Consider the following 5,701-nt stretch of genomic DNA (forward strand, 5'->3'; position numbering starts at 1 on the left):
ACGAGAGTGTAAAAGAACTACTGACGGCAACAATGCAGTCGCAGTGAAGGTACCTGTTCTCGCATCCTACAAGAAGCACTGACATGAAAACTACTTCATTCACTGTTAGTTCACTACCAGGAAGAAAACATGGGATCTTGAATCATTTAGGGTTTGCTCCCAATATTGGTGCAAGTTACTGCATATGGGGGCAGTTATGAGAGAAACTATTGTCTAAAAGCGGATGGTGTGGTCATCGATCTTTTTCACATACCTACAGTACTGATTATATAGAGTAGTTACAACCCTTCCAGCCCTCTCAATATGAGTGGCTGGCGAAACAAGATTCATGAGGTGTTGATAAAGCCTCGAGACGGTGTGCAAGGACTTTGAACTGAAACTGTAATTCTTCACCTGTATTAATGGTGGCCACAGATCGTTTTCTCCTTGGCCGTGTTCACTTAGCAGTATATTTGATGAGCTGGGTGCAGTAGCGGCTGTTGCGGGTTGTGTTCTAGGGGAAGATTATAACTTAAAAGAAAACTGATTGTTTATCTTAGTGATCTGTTTGCATTCAGTAGTAATCCAAGCGATCCTTCCATTCCCTGGCCATCTACGTGACTTTGAAACAGCGTCTTCTTTACTCGAGTCTCTTGGTCACTAAAAATGAAATAAGGTTTTGGATTTTACACCACCCGTTTTGTGTCGTCATTTGGGAAAGTATTTAGATGCTTTTCCTGTCAGTTACATGAGTGGATTTCCTCACCGGTATGTCAGCTGCTGGATTGTTGGTGACTGCCAGGTTTTTGGTGATCAGTCTTTGTACAGATATATTCCTGTCTCCCAAGTTCCCAAGTAGAATAAAATACTCTGATGGAATTTGTATCATAATTATGAAGTTGTTTTCGGGCTCAGATGTTTACAGTTTCGCCCTCGTGTTTGCATATGCTGGTTGGCAGCCTGTTTGGTTACTTTACTCTTTTTCTTTTAACGTGGCCACGATTTTCGTCCTTTTCCGGCTTAGTTCGCATAAGAATTGAAGAAAAAACAACACCAAGGGTATACATCCAGAGCATTTCTTCGTGACTACTGTCATATTTTATTGATAAATAAATTTTTACAACTCAGGATTGAAGACAGAGTTATATAATTTTCGATCAAGTTAGAGTAAAACCAGTACAGATATCATGCTGAATAAACTAGTCTGCTACTAACTGGAAGGAAATGATAAAAAAAAAAGTGCATCATAGTAGAGATAGTAACTTTGAAATCAATGGACCTTGAATTTGTTTCATATATATATATATATATATATATATATATATATATATATATATATATATATATATATATATATATATATATATAATGTCTTCTTGGAGGGTACAATTTTGCGGGCTCCTGGTCTTTGGTTCCTTCTTTCATGCTTAAAAAAAAAACAACAACAAACTGGTGGGTTGGTGGCTGGTGACGTGCCTGGTAATCACGTGCTCACACTGGTCCTCTCTGATCTCCCGCCTTATAGTGCAAGGCAAGTCAGCGGAGATCAACACGGTGGAGGAGATGGTGGGGCGGGAGGACTGGACCTGGGGCACACCACGCATGACGGGGGCGCTGAAGACCGTCCTGAGCACCAGTCCGGACCCAGCCATGTAAAAGCAGAATAAGGGAATGCAGGTAGGTCAACTATGGAAATTATTATATTTATTTTACTATGAGCAGTTTTTTAGTTGTGAAATGAAGTTCTCACTCCCTTTTTATCATCTATCCATTACCAAATTCTCTGTCGTTATTCTTACCTATTTTCAGTCATAACTCTCCGATTTTACTTACCCTGCTCTATTACTCCGAGTACTTCCTGACCCTTATGAGGAGTTTAACACATTTTATACAATACAAATTTTCGAATGAAGCGTATTGTGCTTATTCAGAAAATAACACTTAAAAATCTGACTTGTTTTGATCGATTCTTCCTTGACATTTTGAAAACATAGAATAAGTAAAAATTAGCTTTTACTGAAGACAACACATGGGGGCATTATACCACATGCAAGGAGGTTGACAAACTCAGGAACTAAAACAAGGAAATTATTTAGGTAGTACAAAGAGGCGACCTAAAGCTTAAGGCCGGTCAAGGAGGCTGTGTAGCACCTCTGCTTCAGCGCTTTATATTTGGATCCGACTGGTTAATATATTTTTGTTCCTTACATATTCAGGGTATGGCGATATTAGAATGATTTAAGCAACACAAAATACGATAGTAACGTATACTTTTTTTTTTTCTTTTTTTTTTTTTTCTTGGAGGGAGCAATCTGCAGGCTCCTGGTCTCTGTTTTTTATTCTTCCTTGGATTAAAAAAAATCAATCACTTAGTAAGATGTGCTACTGAGCTTTCTTAGACGACGAGGATGCGAGCCTGGATCACACTTAAGTCACATAGGTTGTTACGTACAATAAGGATTTTAAATCGCTTAGGAAGAGGTGTTAGAGAGCTTCCTAAATCGACAAAAATTCGGGCCTGAGCCATCAACGTGCATGCAGAAGAAGTTTAATAAATCAAACAAATTACTTGCATATAAAGCAGATGCAATTTGACTTCACTGGGAAAACAGTAATGGCAAACAACGTAAAGCCATTATACCTGGACTGCAAATGGAGTGTTCTTAATGCTGAAAATATATCACAGACAGTTTCGTAATTCTTTTTGCCCACTCAATAATTTTCCAAGGCCATTATAATCATTAATATCTACATCATTCCAACTCTGATCTCACTAAACAGACATTATAGATCATGTAAATCATTCCAACTTTTAATCTCAGTTACGAGGCATTATAATTATTAACATCTGTATCATTTCATCTTTAATCTCACTTAAAGGCATTTTAATCATCAGTATCTACATCACTTGTGGTAGGTGGGGACGCTCACCATCCACTCACTCGATGTAGTGCTGCTTTGGGTGTCTTCCTTTTCCTTTCTTCCATCCTTCCTCTTATGTCTTTCTTTTCGTCATTCTTTCCTCTTTCTTCTGTCTACGGGTGACTTTACATTCTTTTCTGTCAGTCTTTCTTTCTTTCATTTTTCCTCTTCTTTCTGCCTATGGGTATCTCTACACTGAGTGACAAGCCCAATGGTTTCCTGTGTACCAGGAAACCATTTACTACGCTGTGTGGCAACCATATAACCAAATTATGGTGCCTGGTGTTTTAGTGGGTAATTAAGGCGCTCTGATCGGATTCAGCCTGTGCAGGTTTATATCCAAGGGATGGTTAGGGTTTATTGTTCACGTAATAACATTCAGGGATGAGTGAAGTTGGTCACTTTCATCTTAAATGTCAGGACCAACGTACCTAGCCCCGGGTTTCTACGCTCCTCTGTGGTGCGACATAGGATTGGCTGATGGATGGATGAATGGATCTACATCATCCCAACTGTAATTTTGCTTAAAAGATAGACTGAAGCTAGATCCAGGAACAATCAGCGAAAGACTACCTCATTAGTTTCATTTATCCCTTCCTGTATCAAGCTATCTCCATATGCCCTAATGAACTCTCGTGTTTCGCACAGCTACTGTTTATAGTATATTTACTTTATTATTTTCAAAATGCACATCAAAATAATACACACAGCACACAGGACAAGACGTGACTGTTGCATATACAGACTTAGTACAGTCTGCTCAGCTGACTTCACTGTTACACTCAACAACCCTTATTTGCATTAGTCTCTTATATCCAACATGTTATACTGTTTTTACTCCAATTTGGCCCAGATTTTCATCCTTTAGCATCGTATATCACGCAGGTCATCTGCAGAAAAAGGGAATGCTAAGGCTCCATGTCCATACCACATGACTTCTTCATGACTACCATCATATTCCACCGTTAATATCTTCTTACAGCTCCTTATTCAAGATGGAGAGATCGCAATTTCAGGCCAGGTTAGAGTAAAAAATTGTATGGTATGCGTGCGTTATTCTCAACCAAACTTATTATGACCCAAAGATCTGAGTAAGGATTATGGTTGTGTATAGAGATGTATGCATTGCATGTAGTTCACTCATTCTTGTACCCAGAAGATTTCACTTAGTCTTAAATGATCTCTTTAATAATGCACAAACCCCTTCTTCTATGCTCAAACGTTTCCTCATTAAAAATGTTCAAAATTCTGCCGGTATGCATAGAGGTCCGTTCTAGTTATACTCATACAGACACTTTAATTATTCTTAGACTGTTTCATGCTTTGACCGCCCCTCTGTGCTCAGTCACGCTCTGTTATTTGCATCCAGAACACACAGGCGGGGTAAAGGTGGTGTTGAATCGTGGTTTTGAATCACTACAGCTGTTTCTTATTCTCAGCTCCTCTAGATAGTATATTATGCTCATATAACCTCCCAAGGCTAAAACAAACAAACAAAGAATAGATTTATGCTCAACCACCCTATCAAAACATGCTCACCAGTGTTCACTATTCTCAGAAAATCTCTCTAATTCAGACTTTCAGAATTCGCAACGGGATAACACAAAAATACGGTAAATATAGAAATTATGTTGAGGCTTCACTCAGACACCTTATTACCTCCACCAAAGAGGTTATGTTTTCATCCCTGTCCGTTTGTTTGTTTGTGAACAAGATTACACAAAAACTACTGGACGGATTTGCACGAAACTTGGTAGAAGAATGGGCCTTGGCCCAGAATACACTCCTTTAAATGGTGCGGATCTGGATAAAGGTGCAAATCCAGGATTTTTTTTTTTTTTTTTTTTTTTGTCTTAAACATTGCGAGATAGGGCGTTGGCGGAGGTATGCGCCCTACTGGGCGCCATTCTAGTTTGTACTTAAACCAGCATCGCTGATTGTTCAAACACAACTTCTAATAGTAATAGTAGTGGTAGTAGTAGTAGTAGTAGTAGTAGTAATAATAATAATAATAATAATAACAATAATAATAATAATCTAAAGCATATAATGAGTCGATTTCTGTGTTTTTGTTTGTTTGTTACCCTAACACAGCAAAAAACGGCGCAATGTAGCGCAATTATTGTTACAGCTTGAAGAATAACACAATTTCCAGTCCAATCGTGCCTCCGGTTCCTTAGTTATGACTCATTTCTGGCCTTTTGACATCGAGCGGAGGCCGCCAATGACGGCCTTTAAGCGCGTAATAACAGTAATATTAATAATAATGATAATAATAATAATCACCATAATCATGATCATTACCATCATCATTACCACTTTAATCAACAGTGGTGTTCCTCAGGGCTCTGTCCTATCACCAACTCTTCCTTTTATTCATCAGTGATCTTCTAAGCTGTACATCTAACCCTATCCACTCATACGCTGATGACTCCACCCTTCACCTTTCCATTCGGTTCCTGCAACGCCCATCTCAACAGTTATTTCAACAAACAAGGGATGAGGATATGGCACACCTAATATCTGACTTGACTCGTATCTCTGACTGGGGTAAAAATAATATGGTTGTTTTTAATGCATCTAAGACTCAGTTCTTACACCTATCAACCCGACAAAATCTTCCACAGGTATACCCACTAATGTTTAATAATATTCAGCTTAGTCCTGCATCATCCTTGAACATGCTTGGGGTTTCATTTACTCGGGACTTATCTTGGAATGATCATATTACATCTCTTGTAAAATCTGCTTCCAAGAGATTGGGTGTGCTAAGCCGACTCTGCTCTTTCTTTACCCCTGC

The sequence above is a fragment of the Coenobita brevimanus genome, chromosome 40 (assembly GCF_032717465.1).
Source record: "Coenobita brevimanus isolate Jiangsu-jjx chromosome 40, ASM3271746v2, whole genome shotgun sequence".
Classification (NCBI taxonomy): Eukaryota; Metazoa; Arthropoda; class Malacostraca; order Decapoda; family Coenobitidae; genus Coenobita; species Coenobita brevimanus.